The following is a 14812-nucleotide window of genomic DNA, read 5'->3' as shown; positions in this document are numbered from 1 at the left end:
AGAAGAAAATCTTCAGACTCACAAATTAAAACGTGTATAATGTAAAAGGGAGATAGATACTCTTGGCGTTGCAAACAATTCATACTTTTTGTCAAAAGTTGGGCGCTGTTTCTGCTCGGTTTCGAACCGAGGACCTTTCGCGTGTTAGGCGAACGTGATAACCACTACACTACAGAAACTTCACTTTGGGTTGAGTGGTCTTTTTCCAAGACAGGTTCATCCAATAATATGCACTGCAAGCAGAGTGTTGGTCTGTGTAAATTCCACAAGCAACAGGAAAGTGCTCATTGGGCTTGGTAGTCTGTTTTAAGATCCTTAGCACGATTGCCTTCAACTAGCTTGAAATTGGAGCCTTTGTAGTGTGGAAATGCGCTTGCCGGAGATCCATTTCAGCATGTTTAGTTAAAAAACACTAGATTTGTTTCTGCCCAGTTTCGAACTGGGGACCTTTCGCGTGTAAAACGAACGTGATAACCACTACACTACAGAAACCTCACAGTGAGTTGAGTGGCCTTTTTCCAAGACAGGTTCATCCCATAATCTGCACCGCAAGCAGAGTGTCTGTCTGTGTAGATTCCACAAACAACAGAACTGAGATAATTCACCATTGGAGTCTGGCTTGAGATCCTTAGTATGATTGCCTTCAAATAGCTTTTAGCCTTTGTAGCTGGATATCCACTTACCTTAGAGCCATTTCAGCACATATAGTAAAAATTGCTCAAGTTGTTTCCACCCAGTTTCGAACTGGGGACCTTTCGCGTGTGAGGCGAACGTGATAACCACTACACTATGGAAACCTGTCTTCAGAAAGCAGAAGAAAATTTTCAGACTCACAAATTAAAACGTGTATAATGTAAAAGGGAGATAGATACTCTTGGCGTTGCAAAGAATTCATACTTTCTGTCAAAAGTTGGCCGCTGTTTCTGCTTGGTTTCGAACCGAGGACCTTTCGCGTGTTAGGCGAACGTGATAACCACTACACTACAGAAACGTCATGGCGAGATTAATTGCCTTTTTCCAAGACAGGTTCATCCCATAATCTGCCCTGCAAGCAGAGTGTTGGTCTGTGTAAATTCCACAAGCAACAGGAAAGTGCTCATTGGGCTTGGTAGTCTGTCTTGAGATCCTTAGCATGATTGCCTTCAACTAGCTTGAAATTGGAGCCTTTGTAGTGTGGAAATGCGCTTGCCGGAGATCCATTTCAGCATGTTTAGTTAAAAAACACTCAATTTGTTTCTGCCCAGTTTCGAACTGGGGACCTTTCGCGTGTAAAGCGAACGTGATAACCACTACACTACATAAACTTCACTTTGGGTTGAGTGGTCTTTTTCCAAGACAGGTTCATCCAATAATATGCACTGCAAGCAGAGTGTCAGTCTGTGTAGATTCCACAAACAACAGGACAGAGCTAATTCATCATGGTAGTCTGACTTGAGGTCCTTAGTATGATTGCCTCCAAATAGCTTGAAATTATAGCCTTTGTAGCATGGAAATCCACTAACCTGAGAGTCATTTCAGCACATATAGTAAAAATTACTCAAGATGTTTCCACCCAGTTTCGAACTGGGGACCTTTCGCGTGTGAGGCGAACGTGATAACCACTACACTATGGAAACCTGTCTGGAGGTAGCATAAGGAAGTCTTGCGAATCACGAATTTTAAAAAACGTATAATGTAAAAGAGAGCTAAATACTCTTAGCGTCGCAAACAATCTATACTTTCTGTCAAAAGCTGACGGCTGTTTCTGCTCGGTTTCGAACCGAGGACCTTTCGCGTGTTAGGCGAACGTGATAACCACTACACTACAGAAAACTCATGGTGAGCTTAATTGCCTTTTTCCAAGACAGGTTCATCCCATAATCTGCCCTGCAATCAGAGTGTTGGTCTGTGTAAATTCCACAAGCAACAGGAAAGTGCTCATTGGGCTTGGTAGTCTGTCTTGAGATCCTTAGCACGATTGCCTTCAACTAGCTTGAAATTGGAGCCTTTGTAGCATGGAAATCCACTAACCTGAGAGCCATTTCAGCACATATAGTAAAAATTACTCAAGATGTTTCCACCCAGTTTCAAACTGGGGACCTTTCGCGTGTGAGGCGAACGTGATAACCACTACACTATGGAAACCTGTCTTGAGATAGCATAAGGAAGTCTTGCGAATCACGAATTTTAAAAAACGTATAATGTAAAAGAGAGCTAAATGCTCTTAGCGTCGCAAACAATCTATACTTTCTGTCAAAAGCTGACCGCTGTTTCTGCTCGATTTCGAACCGAGGACCTTTCGCGTGTTAGGCGAACGTGATAACCACTACACTACAGAAACCTCATGGTGAGCTTAATTGCCTTTTTCCAAGACAGGTTCATCCCATAATCTGCCCTGCAATCAGAGTGTTGGTCTGTGTAAATTCCACAAGCAACAGGAAAGTGCTCATTGGGCTTGGTAGTCTGTCTTGAGATCCTTAGCACGATTGCCTTCAACTAGCTTGAAATTGGAGCCTTTGTAGTGTGGAAATGCGCTTGCCGGAGATCAATTTCAGCATGTTTAGTTAAAAAACACTCAATTTGTTTCTGCCCAGTTTCGAACTGGGGACCTTTCGCGTGTAAAGCGAACGTGATAACTACTACACTACAGAAACCTCACAGTGAGTTTAGTGGCCTTTTTCCAAGACAGGTTCATCCCATAATCTGCACCTCAAGCAGAGTGTCAGTCTGTGTAGATTCCACAAACAACAGAACAGAGATAATTCACCATTGGAGTCTGGCTTGAGATCCTTAGTATGATTGCCTTCAAATAGCTTTTAGCCTTTGTAGCATGGAAATCCACTAACCTGAGAGCCATTTCAGCACATATAGTAAAAATTACTCAAGATGTTTCCACCCAGTTTCGAACTGGGGACATTTCGCGTGTGAGGCGAACGTGATAACCACTACACTATGGAAACCTGTCTTGAGGTAGCATAAGGAAGTCTTGCGAATCACGAATTTTAAAAAACTTATAATGTAAAAGAGAGCTAAATACTCTTAGCGTCGCAAACAATCTATACTTTCTGTCAAAACCTGACTGCTGTTTCTGCTCGGTTTCGAACCGAGGACCTTTCGCGTGTTAGGCGAACGTGATAACCACTACACTACAGAAACCTCATGGTGAGCTTAATTGCCTTTTTCCAAGACAGGTTCATCCCATAATCTGCCCTGCAATCAGAGTGTTGGTCTGTGTAAATTCCACAAGCAACAGGAAAGTGCTCATTGGGCTTGGTAGTCTGTCTTGAGATCCTTAGCACGATTGCCTTCAACTAGCTTGAAATTGGAGCCTTTGTAGTGTGGAAATGCGCTTGCCGGAGATCCATTTCAGCATGTTTAGTTAAAAAACACTCGATTTGTTTCTGCCCAGTTTCGAACTGGGGACCTTTTGCGTGTAAAGCGAACGTGATAACCACTACACTACAGAAACCTCACAGTGAGTTTAGTGGCCTTTTTCCAAGACAGGTTCATCCCATAATCTGCACCGCAAGCAGAGTGTCAGTCTGTGTAGATTCCACAAACAACAGAACAGAGATAATTCACCATTGGAGTCTGGCTTGAGATCCTTAGTATGATTGCCTTCAAATAGCTTTTAGCCTTTGTAGCTGGATATCCACATACCTTAGAGCCATTTCAGCACATATAGTAAAAATTGCTCAAGTTGTTTCCACCCAGTTTCGAACTGGGGACCTTTCGCGTGTGAGGCGAACGTGATAACCACTACACTATGGAAACCTGTCTTCAGGAAGCAGAAGAAAATCTTCAGACTCACAAATTAAAATGTGTATAATGTAAATGGGAGATAGATACTCTTGGCGTTGCAAACAATTCATACTTTCTGTCAAAAGTTGGGCGCTGTTTCTGCTCGGTTTCGAATCGAGGACCTTTCGCGTGTTAGGCGAACGTGATAACGACTGCACTACAGAAACTTCACTTTGGGTTAAGTGGTCTTTTTCCAAGACAGGTTCATCCAATAATATGCACTGCAAGCAGAGTGTCAGTCTGTGTAGATTCCACAAACAACAGGACAGAGCTAATTCATCATGGTAGTCTGACTTGAGGTCCTTAGTATGATTGCCTCAAAATAGCTTGAAATTATAGCCTTTGTAGCATGGAAAAACACTAACCTGAGAGCCATTTCAGCACATATAGTAAAAATTACTCAAGATGTTTCCACCCAGTTTCGAACTGGGGACCTTTCGCGTGTGAGGCGAACGTGATAACCACTACACTATGGAAACCTGTCCGGAGGTAGCATAAGGAAGTCTTGCGAATCACGCATTTTAAAAAACGTATAATGTAAAAGAGAGCTAAATACTCTTAGCGTCGCAAACAATCTATACTTTCTGTCAAAAGCTGACCGCTGTTTCTGCTCGGTTTCGAACCGAGGACCTTTTGCGTGTTAGGCATACGTGATAACCACTACACTACAGAAACCTCATGGCAAGCTTAATTGCCTTTTTCCAAGACAGGTTCATCCCATAATCTGCCCTGCAAGCAGAGTGTTGGTCTGTGTAAATTCCACAAGCAACAGGAAAGTGCTCATTGGGCTTGGTAGTCTGTCTTGAGATCCTTAGCACGATTGCCTTCAACTAGCTTGAAATTGAAGCCTTTGTAGTGTGGAAATGCGCTTGCCGGAGATCCATTTCAGCATGTTTAGTTAAAAAACACTCAATTTGTTTCTGCCCAGTTTCGAACTGGGGACCTTTCGCGTGTAAAGCGAACGTGATAACCACTACACTACAGAAACCTCACAGTGAGTTTAGTGGCCTTTTTCCAAGACAGGTTCATCCCATAATCTGCACCGCAAGCAGAGTGTCAGTCTGTGTAGATTCCACAAACAACAGAACAGAGATAATTCACCATTGGAGTCTGGCTTGAGATCCTTAGTATGATTGCCTTCAAATAGCTTTTAGCCTTTGTAGCTGGATATCCACTTACCTTAGAGCCATTTCAGCACATATAGTAAAAATTGCTCAAGTTGTTTCCACCCAGTTTCGAACTGGGGACCTTTCGCGTGTGAGGCGAACGTGATAACCACTACACTATGGAAACCTGTCTTCAGGAAGCAGAAGAAAATCTTCAGACTCACAAATTAAAACGTGTATAATGTAAAAGGGAGATAGATACTCTTGGCGTTGCAAACAATTCATACTTTTTGTCAAAAGCTGACCGCTGTTTCTGCTCGGTTTCGAACCGAGGACCTTTCGCGTGTTAGGCGAACGTGATAACCACTACACTACAGAAACTTCACTTTGGGTTGAGTGGTCTTTTTCCAAGACAGGTTCATCCAATAATATGCACTGCAAGCAGAGTGTTGGTCTGTGTAAATTCCACAAGCAACAGGAAAGTGCTCATTGGGCTTGGTAGTCTGTTTTAAGATCCTTAGCACGATTGCCTTCAACTAGCTTGAAATTGGAGCCTTTGTAGTGTGGAAATGCGCTTGCCGGAGATCCATTTCAGCATGTTTAGTTAAAAAACACTAGATTTGTTTCTGCCCAGTTTCGAACTGGGGACCTTTCGCGTGTAAAACGAACGTGATAACCACTACACTACAGAAACCTCACAGTGAGTTGAGTGGCCTTTTTCCAAGACAGGTTCATCCCATAATCTGCACCGCAAGCAGAGTGTCTGTCTGTGTAGATTCCACAAACAACAGAACTGAGATAATTCACCATTGGAGTCTGGCTTGAGATCCTTAGTATGATTGCCTTCAAATAGCTTTTAGCCTTTGTAGCTGGATATCCACTTACCTTAGAGCCATTTCAGCACATATAGTAAAAATTGCTCAAGTTGTTTCCACCCAGTTTCGAACTGGGGACCTTTCGCGTGTGAGGCGAACGTGATAACCACTACACTATGGAAACCTGTCTTCAGAAAGCAGAAGAAAATTTTCAGACTCACAAATTAAAACGTGTATAATGTAAAAGGGAGATAGATACTCTTGGCGTTGCAAAGAATTCATACTTTCTGTCAAAAGTTGGCCGCTGTTTCTGCTTGGTTTCGAACCGAGGACCTTTCGCGTGTTAGGCGAACGTGATAACCACTACACTACAGAAACGTCATGGCGAGATTAATTGCCTTTTTCCAAGACAGGTTCATCCCATAATCTGCCCTGCAAGCAGAGTGTTGGTCTGTGTAAATTCCACAAGCAACAGGAAAGTGCTCATTGGGCTTGGTAGTCTGTCTTGAGATCCTTAGCATGATTGCCTTCAACTAGCTTGAAATTGGAGCCTTTGTAGTGTGGAAATGCGCTTGCCGGAGATCCATTTCAGCATGTTTAGTTAAAAAACACTCAATTTGTTTCTGCCCAGTTTCGAACTGGGGACCTTTCGCGTGTAAAGCGAACGTGATAACCACTACACTACATAAACTTCACTTTGGGTTGAGTGGTCTTTTTCCAAGACAGGTTCATCCAATAATATGCACTGCAAGCAGAGTGTCAGTCTGTGTAGATTCCACAAACAACAGGACAGAGCTAATTCATCATGGTAGTCTGACTTGAGGTCCTTAGTATGATTGCCTCCAAATAGCTTGAAATTATAGCCTTTGTAGCATGGAAATCCACTAACCTGAGAGTCATTTCAGCACATATAGTAAAAATTACTCAAGATGTTTCCACCCAGTTTCGAACTGGGGACCTTTCGCGTGTGAGGCGAACGTGATAACCACTACACTATGGAAACCTGTCTGGAGGTAGCATAAGGAAGTCTTGCGAATCACGAATTTTAAAAAACGTATAATGTAAAAGAGAGCTAAATACTCTTAGCGTCGCAAACAATCTATACTTTCTGTCAAAAGCTGACGGCTGTTTCTGCTCGGTTTCGAACCGAGGACCTTTCGCGTGTTAGGCGAACGTGATAACCACTACACTACAGAAAACTCATGGTGAGCTTAATTGCCTTTTTCCAAGACAGGTTCATCCCATAATCTGCCCTGCAATCAGAGTGTTGGTCTGTGTAAATTCCACAAACAACAGGACAGAGCTAATTCATCATGGTAGTCTGACTTGAGATCCTTAGCACGATTGCCTTCAACTAGCTTGAAATTGGAGCCTTTGTAGCATGGAAATCCACTAACCTGAGAGCCATTTCAGCACATATAGTAAAAATTACTCAAGATGTTTCCACCCAGTTTCAAACTGGGGACCTTTCGCGTGTGAGGCGAACGTGATAACCACTACACTATGGAAACCTGTCTTGAGATAGCATAAGGAAGTCTTGCGAATCACGAATTTTAAAAAACGTATAATGTAAAAGAGAGCTAAATGCTCTTAGCGTCGCAAACAATCTATACTTTCTGTCAAAAGCTGACCGCTGTTTCTGCTCGATTTCGAACCGAGGACCTTTCGCGTGTTAGGCGAACGTGATAACCACTACACTACAGAAACCTCATGGTGAGCTTAATTGCCTTTTTCCAAGACAGGTTCATCCCATAATCTGCCCTGCAATCAGAGTGTTGGTCTGTGTAAATTCCACAAGCAACAGGAAAGTGCTCATTGGGCTTGGTAGTCTGTCTTGAGATCCTTAGCACGATTGCCTTCAACTAGCTTGAAATTGGAGCCTTTGTAGTGTGGAAATGCGCTTGCCGGAGATCAATTTCAGCATGTTTAGTTAAAAAACACTCAATTTGTTTCTGCCCAGTTTCGAACTGGGGACCTTTCGCGTGTAAAGCGAACGTGATAACTACTACACTACAGAAACCTCACAGTGAGTTTAGTGGCCTTTTTCCAAGACAGGTTCATCCCATAATCTGCACCTCAAGCAGAGTGTCAGTCTGTGTAGATTCCACAAACAACAGAACAGAGATAATTCACCATTGGAGTCTGGCTTGAGATCCTTAGTATGATTGCCTTCAAATAGCTTTTAGCCTTTGTAGCATGGAAATCCACTAACCTGAGAGCCATTTCAGCACATATAGTAAAAATTACTCAAGATGTTTCCACCCAGTTTCGAACTGGGGACATTTCGCGTGTGAGGCGAACGTGATAACCACTACACTATGGAAACCTGTCTTGAGGTAGCATAAGGAAGTCTTGCGAATCACGAATTTTAAAAAACTTATAATGTAAAAGAGAGCTAAATACTCTTAGCGTCGCAAACAATCTATACTTTCTGTCAAAACCTGACTGCTGTTTCTGCTCGGTTTCGAACCGAGGACCTTTCGCGTGTTAGGCGAACGTGATAACCACTACACTACAGAAACCTCATGGTGAGCTTAATTGCCTTTTTCCAAGACAGGTTCATCCCATAATCTGCCCTGCAATCAGAGTGTTGGTCTGTGTAAATTCCACAAGCAACAGGAAAGTGCTCATTGGGCTTGGTAGTCTGTCTTGAGATCCTTAGCACGATTGCCTTCAACTAGCTTGAAATTGGAGCCTTTGTAGTGTGGAAATGCGCTTGCCGGAGATCCATTTCAGCATGTTTAGTTAAAAAACACTCGATTTGTTTCTGCCCAGTTTCGAACTGGGGACCTTTCGCGTGTAAAGCGAACGTGATAACCACTACACTACAGAAACCTCACAGTGAGTTTAGTGGCCTTTTTCCAAGACAGGTTCATCCCATAATCTGCACCGCAAGCAGAGTGTCAGTCTGTGTAGATTCCACAAACAACAGAACAGAGATAATTCACCATTGGAGTCTGGCTTGAGATCCTTAGTATGATTGCCTTCAAATAGCTTTTAGCCTTTGTAGCTGGATATCCACTTACCTTAGAGCCATTTCAGCACATATAGTAAAAATTGCTCAAGTTGTTTCCACCCAGTTTCGAACTGGGGACCTTTCGCGTGTGAGGCGAACGTGATAACCACTACACTATGGAAACCTGTATTCAGGAAGCAGAAGAAAATCTTCAGACTCACAAATTAAAATGTGTATAATGTAAAAGGGAGATAGATAGTCTTGGCGTTGCAAACAATTCATACTTTCTGTCAAAAGTTGGTCGCTGTTTCTGCTCGGTTTCGAACCGAGGACCTTTCGCGTGTGAGGCGAACGTGATAACCACTACACTATGGAAACCTGTCTGGAGGTAGCATAAGGAAGTCTTGCGAATCACGAATTTTAAAAAACGTATAATGTAAAAGAGAGCTAAATACTCTTAGCGTCGCAAACAATCTATACTTTCTGTCAAAAGCTGACCGCTGTTTCTGCTCGGTTTCGAACCGAGGACCTTTCGCGTGTTAGGCGAACGTGATAACCACTTCACTACAGAAACCTCATGGTGAGCTTAATTGCCTTTTTCCAAGACAGGTTCATCCCATAATCTTCCCTGCAATCAGAGTGTTGGTCTGTGTAAATTCCACAAGCAACAGGAAAGTGCTCATTGGGCTTGGTAGTCTGTCTTGAGATCCTTAGCACGATTGCCTTCAACTAGCTTGAAATTGGAGCCTTTGTAGTGTGGAAATGCGCTTGCCGGAGATCCATTTCAGCATGTTTAGTTAAAAAACACTCAATTTGTTTCTGCCCAGTTTCGAACTGGGGACCTTTCGCGTGTAAAGCGAACGTGATAACCACTACACTACAGAAACCTCACAGTGAGTTTAGTGGCCTTTTTCCAAGACAGGTTCATCCCATAATCTGCACCGCAAGCAGAGTGTCAGTCTGTGTAGATTCCACAAACAACAGAACAGAGATAATTCACCATTGGAGTCTGGCTTGAGATCCTTAGTATGATTGCCTTCAAATAGCTTTTAGCCTTTGTAGCTGGATATCCACTTACCTTAGAGCCATGTCAGCACATATAGTAAAAATTGCTCAAGTTGTTTCCACCCAGTTTCGAACTGGGGACCTTTCGCGTGTGAGGCGAACGTGATAACCACTACACTATGGAAACCTGTCTTCAGGAAGCAGAAGAAAATCTTCAGACTCACAAATTAAAATGTGTATAATGTAAAAGGGAGATAGATAGTCTTGGCGTTGCAAACAATTCATACTTTCTGTCAAAAGTTGGTCGCTGTTTCTGCTCGTTTTCGAACCGAGGACCTTTTGCGTGTTAGGCGAACGTGATAACCACTACACTACAGAAACTTCACGTTGGGTTGAGTGGCCTTTTTCCAAGACAGGTTCATCCCATAATCTGCACCGCAAGCAGAGTGTCAGTCTGTGTAGATTCCACAAACAACAGAACTGAGATAATTCACCATTGGAGTCTGGCTTGAGATCCTTAGTATGATTGCCTTCAAATAGCTTTTAGCCTTTGTAGCTGGATATCCACTTACCTTAGAGCCATTTCAGCACATATAGTAAAAATTGCTCAAGTTGTTTCCACCCAGTTTCGAACTGGGGACCTTTCGCGTGTGAGGCGAACGTGATAACCACTACACTATGGAAACCTGTCTTCAGAAAGCAGAAGAAAATCTTCAGACTCACAAATTAAAACGTGTATAATGTAAAAGGGAGATAGATACTCTTGGCGTTGCAAACAATTCATACTTTCTGTCAAAAGTTGGCCGCTGTTTCTGCTTGGTTTCGAACCGAGGACCTTTCGCGTGTTAGGCGAACGTGATAACCACTACACTACAGAAACGTCATGGCGAGATTAATTGCCTTTTTCCAAGACAGGTTCATCCCATAATCTGCCCTGCAATCAGAGTGTTGGTCTGTGTAAATTCCACAAGCAACAGGAAAGTGCTCATTGGGCTTGGTAGTCTGTCTTGAGATCCTTAGCACGATTGCCTTCAACTAGCTTGAAATTGGAGCCTTTGTAGTGTGGAAATGCGCTTGCCGGAGATCAATTTCAGCATGTTTAGTTAAAAAACACTCAATTTGTTTCTGCCCAGTTTCGAACTGGGGACCTTTCGCGTGTAAAGCGAACGTGATAACTACTACACTACAGAAACCTCACAGTGAGTTTAGTGGCCTTTTTCCAAGACAGGTTCATCCCATAATCTGCACCTCAAGCAGAGTGTCAGTCTGTGTAGATTCCACAAACAACAGAACAGAGATAATTCACCATTGGAGTCTGGCTTGAGATCCTTAGTATGATTGCCTTCAAATAGCTTTTAGCCTTTGTAGCATGGAAATCCACTAACCTGAGAGCCATTTCAGCACATATAGTAAAAATTACTCAAGATGTTTCCACCCAGTTTCGAACTGGGGACATTTCGCGTGTGAGGCGAACGTGATAACCACTACACTATGGAAACCTGTCTTGAGGTAGCATAAGGAAGTCTTGCGAATCACGAATTTTAAAAAACTTATAATGTAAAAGAGAGCTAAATACTCTTAGCGTCGCAAACAATCTATACTTTCTGTCAAAACCTGACTGCTGTTTCTGCTCGGTTTCGAACCGAGGACCTTTCGCGTGTTAGGCAAACGTGATAACCACTACACTACAGAAACCTCATGGTGAGCTTAATTGCCTTTTTCCAAGACAGGTTCATCCCATAATCTGCCCTGCAATCAGAGTGTTGGTCTGTGTAAATTCCACAAGCAACAGGAAAGTGCTCATTGGGCTTGGTAGTCTGTCTTGAGATCCTTAGCACGATTGCCTTCAACTAGCTTGAAATTGGAGCCTTTGTAGTGTGGAAATGCGCTTGCCGGAGATCCATTTCAGCATGTTTAGTTAAAAAACACTCGATTTGTTTCTGCCCAGTTTCGAACTGGGGACCTTTCGCGTGTAAAGCGAACGTGATAACCACTACACTACAGAAACCTCACAGTGAGTTTAGTGGCCTTTTTCCAAGACAGGTTCATCCCATAATCTGCACCGCAAGCAGAGTGTCAGTCTGTGTAGATTCCACAAACAACAGAACAGAGATAATTCACCATTGGAGTCTGGCTTGAGATCCTTAGTATGATTGCCTTCAAATAGCTTTTAGCCTTTGTAGCTGGATATCCACTTACCTTAGAGCCATTTCAGCACATATAGTAAAAATTGCTCAAGTTGTTTCCACCCAGTTTCGAACTGGGGACCTTTCGCATGTGAGGCGAACGTGATAACCACTACACTATGGAAACCTGTCTTCAGGAAGCAGAAGAAAATCTTCAGACTCACAAATTAAAATGTGTATAATGTAAAAGGGAGATAGATAGTCTTGGCGTTGCAAACAATTCATACTTTCTGTCAAAAGTTGGTCACTGTTTCTGCTCGGTTTCGAACCGAGGACCTTTCGCGTGTGAGGCGAACGTGATAACCACTACACTATGGAAACCTGTCTGGAGGTAGCATAAGGAAGTCTTGCGAATCACGAATTTTAAAAAACGTATAATGTAAAAGAGAGCTAAATACTCTTAGCGTCGCAAACAATCTATACTTTCTGTCAAAAGCTGACCGCTGTTTCTGCTCGGTTTCGAACCGAGGACCTTTCGCGTGTTAGGCGAACGTGATAACCACTTCACTACAGAAACCTCATGGTGAGCTTAATTGCCTTTTTCCAAGACAGGTTCATCCCATAATCTTCCCTGCAATCAGAGTGTTGGTCTGTGTAAATTCCACAAGCAACAGGAAAGTGCTCATTGGGCTTGGTAGTCTGTCTTGAGATCCTTAGCACGATTGCCTTCAACTAGCTTGAAATTGGAGCCTTTGTAGTGTGGAAATGCGCTTGCCGGAGATCCATTTCAGCATGTTTAGTTAAAAAACACTCAATTTGTTTCTGCCCAGTTTCGAACTGGGGACCTTTCGCGTGTAAAGCGAACGTAATAACCACTACACTACAGAAACCTCACAGTGAGTTTAGTGGCCTTTTTCCAAGACAGGTTCATCCCATAATCTGCACCGCAAGCAGAGTGTCAGTCTGTGTACATTCCACAAACAACAGAACAGAGATAATTCACCATTGGAGTCTGGCTTGAGATCCTTAGTATGATTGCCTCCAAATAGCTTGAAATTACAGCCTTTGTAGCATGGAAATCCACTAACCTGAGAGCCATTTCAGCACATATAGTAAAAATTACTCAAGATGTTTCCACCCAGTTTCGAACTGGGGACATTTCGCGTGTGAGGCGAACGTGATAACCACTACACTATGGAAACCTGTCTTGAAGTAGCATAAGGAAGTCTTGCGAATCACGAATTTTAAAAAACTTATAATGTAAAAGAGAGCTAAATACTCTTAGCGTCGCAAACAATCTATACTTTCTGTCAAAACCTGACTGCTGTTTCTGCTCGGTTTCGAACCGAGGACCTTTCGCGTGTTAGGCAAACGTGATAACCACTACACTACAGAAACCTCATGGTGAGCTTAATTGCCTTTTTCCAAGACAGGTTCATCCCATAATCTGCCCTGCAATCAGAGTGTTGGTCTGTGTAAATTCCACAAGCAACAGGAAAGTGCTCATTGGGCTTGGTAGTCTGTCTTGAGATCCTTAGCACGATTGCCTTCAACTAGCTTGAAATTGGAGCCTTTGTAGTGTGGAAATGCGCTTGCCGGAGATCCATTTCAGCATGTTTAGTTAAAAAACACTCGATTTGTTTCTGCCCAGTTTCGAACTGGGGACCTTTCGCGTGTAAAGCGAACGTGATAACCACTACACTACAGAAACCTCACAGTGAGTTTAGTGGCCTTTTTCCAAGACAGGTTCATCCCATAATCTGCACCGCAAGCAGAGTGTCAGTCTGTGTAGATTCCACAAACAACAGAACAGAGATAATTCACCATTGGAGTCTGGCTTGAGATCCTTAGTATGATTGCCTTCAAATAGCTTTTAGCCTTTGTAGCTGGATATCCACTTACCTTAGAGCCATTTCAGCACATATAGTAAAAATTGCTCAAGTTGTTTCCACCCAGTTTCGAACTGGGGACCTTTCGCGTGTGAGGCGAACGTGATAACCACTACACTATGGAAACCTGTCTTCAGGAAGCAGAAGAAAATCTTCAGACTCACAAATTAAAATGTGTATAATGTAAAATGGAGATAGATAGTCTTGGCGTTGCAAACAATTCATACTTTCTGTCAGAAGTTGGTCACTGTTTCTGCTCGGTTTCGAACCGAGGACCTTTCGCGTGTGAGGCGAACGTGATAACCACTACACTATGGAAACCTGTCTGGAGGTAGCATAAGGAAGTCTTGCGAATCACGAATTTTAAAAAACGTATAATGTAAAAGAGAGCTAAATACTCTTAGCGTCGCAAACAATCTATACTTTCTGTCAAAAGCTGACCGCTGTTTCTGCTCGGTTTCGAACCGAGGACCTTTCGCGTGTTAGGCGAACGTGATAACCACTTCACTACAGAAACCTCATGGTGAGCTTAATTGCCTTTTTCCAAGACAGGTTCATCCCATAATCTTCCCTGCAATCAGAGTGTTGGTCTGTGTAAATTCCACAAGCAACAGGAAAGTGCTCATTGGGCTTGGTAGTCTGTCTTGAGATCCTTAGCACGATTGCCTTCAACTAGCTTGAAATTGGAGCCTTTGTAGTGTGGAAATGCGCTTGCCGGAGATCCATTTCAGCATGTTTAGTTAAAAAACACTCAATTTGTTTCTGCCCAGTTTCGAACTGGGGACCTTTCGCGTGTAAAGCGAACGTGATAACCACTACACTACAGAAACCTCACAGTGAGTTTAGTGGCCTTTTTTTAAGACAGGTTCATCCCATAATCTGCACCGCAAGCAGAGTGTCAGTCTGTGTAGATTCCACAAACAACAGAACAGAGATAATTCACCATTGGAGTCTGGCTTGAGATCCTTAGTATGATTGCCTTCAAATAGCTTTTAGCCTTTGTAGCTGGATATCCACTTACCTTAGAGCCATGTCAGCACATATAGTAAAAATTGCTCAAGTTGTTTCCACCCAGTTTCGAACTGGGGACCTTTCGCGTGTGAGGCGAACGTGATAACCACTACACTATGGAAAC

General features: G+C 42.9%; 31 non-coding genes across 31 annotated transcripts; all 31 read right to left on the bottom strand.

Annotated features, from left to right (window-relative positions):
• Positions 1-106: 106 nt before the first annotated feature.
• Positions 107-179, bottom strand: trnav-aac (transfer RNA valine (anticodon AAC)). The gene has a single exon. It is a non-coding gene; the product is annotated as a tRNA-Val (tRNA).
• A 240-nt stretch (positions 180-419) lies between these two features.
• On the bottom strand, positions 420-492 carry trnav-uac (transfer RNA valine (anticodon UAC)). The gene has a single exon. It is a non-coding gene; the product is annotated as a tRNA-Val (tRNA).
• Positions 493-724: 232 nt separating this feature from the next.
• trnav-cac (transfer RNA valine (anticodon CAC)) lies at positions 725-797 on the bottom strand. Its single transcript has one exon. It is a non-coding gene; the product is annotated as a tRNA-Val (tRNA).
• Positions 798-1231: 434 nt separating this feature from the next.
• Positions 1232-1304, bottom strand: trnav-uac (transfer RNA valine (anticodon UAC)). The gene has a single exon. It is a non-coding gene; the product is annotated as a tRNA-Val (tRNA).
• A 239-nt stretch (positions 1305-1543) lies between these two features.
• trnav-cac (transfer RNA valine (anticodon CAC)) lies at positions 1544-1616 on the bottom strand. Its single transcript has one exon. It is a non-coding gene; the product is annotated as a tRNA-Val (tRNA).
• A 944-nt stretch (positions 1617-2560) lies between these two features.
• trnav-uac (transfer RNA valine (anticodon UAC)) lies at positions 2561-2633 on the bottom strand. Its single transcript has one exon. It is a non-coding gene; the product is annotated as a tRNA-Val (tRNA).
• A 429-nt stretch (positions 2634-3062) lies between these two features.
• trnav-aac (transfer RNA valine (anticodon AAC)) lies at positions 3063-3135 on the bottom strand. Its single transcript has one exon. It is a non-coding gene; the product is annotated as a tRNA-Val (tRNA).
• A 240-nt stretch (positions 3136-3375) lies between these two features.
• On the bottom strand, positions 3376-3448 carry trnav-uac (transfer RNA valine (anticodon UAC)). Its single transcript has one exon. It is a non-coding gene; the product is annotated as a tRNA-Val (tRNA).
• Positions 3449-3680: 232 nt separating this feature from the next.
• On the bottom strand, positions 3681-3753 carry trnav-cac (transfer RNA valine (anticodon CAC)). Its single transcript has one exon. It is a non-coding gene; the product is annotated as a tRNA-Val (tRNA).
• Positions 3754-4186: 433 nt separating this feature from the next.
• Positions 4187-4259, bottom strand: trnav-cac (transfer RNA valine (anticodon CAC)). Its single transcript has one exon. It is a non-coding gene; the product is annotated as a tRNA-Val (tRNA).
• A 436-nt stretch (positions 4260-4695) lies between these two features.
• Positions 4696-4768, bottom strand: trnav-uac (transfer RNA valine (anticodon UAC)). The gene has a single exon. It is a non-coding gene; the product is annotated as a tRNA-Val (tRNA).
• A 232-nt stretch (positions 4769-5000) lies between these two features.
• Positions 5001-5073, bottom strand: trnav-cac (transfer RNA valine (anticodon CAC)). Its single transcript has one exon. It is a non-coding gene; the product is annotated as a tRNA-Val (tRNA).
• Positions 5074-5194: 121 nt separating this feature from the next.
• trnav-aac (transfer RNA valine (anticodon AAC)) lies at positions 5195-5267 on the bottom strand. The gene has a single exon. It is a non-coding gene; the product is annotated as a tRNA-Val (tRNA).
• Positions 5268-5507: 240 nt separating this feature from the next.
• Positions 5508-5580, bottom strand: trnav-uac (transfer RNA valine (anticodon UAC)). Its single transcript has one exon. It is a non-coding gene; the product is annotated as a tRNA-Val (tRNA).
• A 232-nt stretch (positions 5581-5812) lies between these two features.
• Positions 5813-5885, bottom strand: trnav-cac (transfer RNA valine (anticodon CAC)). Its single transcript has one exon. It is a non-coding gene; the product is annotated as a tRNA-Val (tRNA).
• A 434-nt stretch (positions 5886-6319) lies between these two features.
• On the bottom strand, positions 6320-6392 carry trnav-uac (transfer RNA valine (anticodon UAC)). The gene has a single exon. It is a non-coding gene; the product is annotated as a tRNA-Val (tRNA).
• Positions 6393-6631: 239 nt separating this feature from the next.
• Positions 6632-6704, bottom strand: trnav-cac (transfer RNA valine (anticodon CAC)). Its single transcript has one exon. It is a non-coding gene; the product is annotated as a tRNA-Val (tRNA).
• Positions 6705-7648: 944 nt separating this feature from the next.
• Positions 7649-7721, bottom strand: trnav-uac (transfer RNA valine (anticodon UAC)). Its single transcript has one exon. It is a non-coding gene; the product is annotated as a tRNA-Val (tRNA).
• A 429-nt stretch (positions 7722-8150) lies between these two features.
• trnav-aac (transfer RNA valine (anticodon AAC)) lies at positions 8151-8223 on the bottom strand. The gene has a single exon. It is a non-coding gene; the product is annotated as a tRNA-Val (tRNA).
• Positions 8224-8463: 240 nt separating this feature from the next.
• On the bottom strand, positions 8464-8536 carry trnav-uac (transfer RNA valine (anticodon UAC)). The gene has a single exon. It is a non-coding gene; the product is annotated as a tRNA-Val (tRNA).
• A 232-nt stretch (positions 8537-8768) lies between these two features.
• trnav-cac (transfer RNA valine (anticodon CAC)) lies at positions 8769-8841 on the bottom strand. The gene has a single exon. It is a non-coding gene; the product is annotated as a tRNA-Val (tRNA).
• Positions 8842-9471: 630 nt separating this feature from the next.
• trnav-uac (transfer RNA valine (anticodon UAC)) lies at positions 9472-9544 on the bottom strand. Its single transcript has one exon. It is a non-coding gene; the product is annotated as a tRNA-Val (tRNA).
• A 232-nt stretch (positions 9545-9776) lies between these two features.
• trnav-cac (transfer RNA valine (anticodon CAC)) lies at positions 9777-9849 on the bottom strand. The gene has a single exon. It is a non-coding gene; the product is annotated as a tRNA-Val (tRNA).
• A 426-nt stretch (positions 9850-10275) lies between these two features.
• Positions 10276-10348, bottom strand: trnav-cac (transfer RNA valine (anticodon CAC)). The gene has a single exon. It is a non-coding gene; the product is annotated as a tRNA-Val (tRNA).
• Positions 10349-10782: 434 nt separating this feature from the next.
• On the bottom strand, positions 10783-10855 carry trnav-uac (transfer RNA valine (anticodon UAC)). The gene has a single exon. It is a non-coding gene; the product is annotated as a tRNA-Val (tRNA).
• A 742-nt stretch (positions 10856-11597) lies between these two features.
• On the bottom strand, positions 11598-11670 carry trnav-uac (transfer RNA valine (anticodon UAC)). Its single transcript has one exon. It is a non-coding gene; the product is annotated as a tRNA-Val (tRNA).
• A 935-nt stretch (positions 11671-12605) lies between these two features.
• On the bottom strand, positions 12606-12678 carry trnav-uac (transfer RNA valine (anticodon UAC)). The gene has a single exon. It is a non-coding gene; the product is annotated as a tRNA-Val (tRNA).
• Positions 12679-13426: 748 nt separating this feature from the next.
• On the bottom strand, positions 13427-13499 carry trnav-uac (transfer RNA valine (anticodon UAC)). The gene has a single exon. It is a non-coding gene; the product is annotated as a tRNA-Val (tRNA).
• A 232-nt stretch (positions 13500-13731) lies between these two features.
• Positions 13732-13804, bottom strand: trnav-cac (transfer RNA valine (anticodon CAC)). Its single transcript has one exon. It is a non-coding gene; the product is annotated as a tRNA-Val (tRNA).
• Positions 13805-14434: 630 nt separating this feature from the next.
• trnav-uac (transfer RNA valine (anticodon UAC)) lies at positions 14435-14507 on the bottom strand. Its single transcript has one exon. It is a non-coding gene; the product is annotated as a tRNA-Val (tRNA).
• Positions 14508-14739: 232 nt separating this feature from the next.
• Positions 14740-14812, bottom strand: trnav-cac (transfer RNA valine (anticodon CAC)). Its single transcript has one exon. It is a non-coding gene; the product is annotated as a tRNA-Val (tRNA).

The sequence above is a fragment of the Pseudorasbora parva genome, chromosome 5 (genome assembly GCF_024679245.1).
Source record: "Pseudorasbora parva isolate DD20220531a chromosome 5, ASM2467924v1, whole genome shotgun sequence".
Lineage (NCBI taxonomy): Eukaryota > Metazoa > Chordata > Actinopteri > Cypriniformes > Gobionidae > Pseudorasbora > Pseudorasbora parva.
Note: the sequence above shows the minus strand (reverse complement) of the source record. Positions and strands in the feature narration are given on the sequence as shown.